Source organism: Penaeus monodon, chromosome 19, assembly GCF_015228065.2.
Source record: "Penaeus monodon isolate SGIC_2016 chromosome 19, NSTDA_Pmon_1, whole genome shotgun sequence".
Taxonomy (NCBI): Eukaryota; Metazoa; Arthropoda; class Malacostraca; order Decapoda; family Penaeidae; genus Penaeus; species Penaeus monodon.
In genome coordinates this window covers 9374833-9375163 of record NC_051404.1, presented here as the reverse complement: position 1 = coordinate 9375163, position 331 = coordinate 9374833, and positions in this window count along the sequence as shown.

The following is a 331-nucleotide window of genomic DNA, read 5'->3' as shown; positions in this document are numbered from 1 at the left end:
CTAAAAGTTGCTTTAGTATATATTTAATTTGCTGTATAATAATTCAATGTAGCGCCTTTATCGTGACTGACCATGTTGTTAGATAAATATAAACGTTAAAGCATTAGAAAATAGTATTTGAATTTTATATTCTATATCTAATTGAGTTAGTTATATTACGTGTTACTCTATCTTGACTTTATATTAGCCTGCTTTATTTTCACTTGATTTAAGCTTTGATATATACGTTCTCAGTATTGGCTAAAGGTATTTCCAGTAATATTTTGCGATATTGAGTTTTAATTATATTGCTTACTTTTGATATAATTTGACATAATCCGTCCTGCGCTAA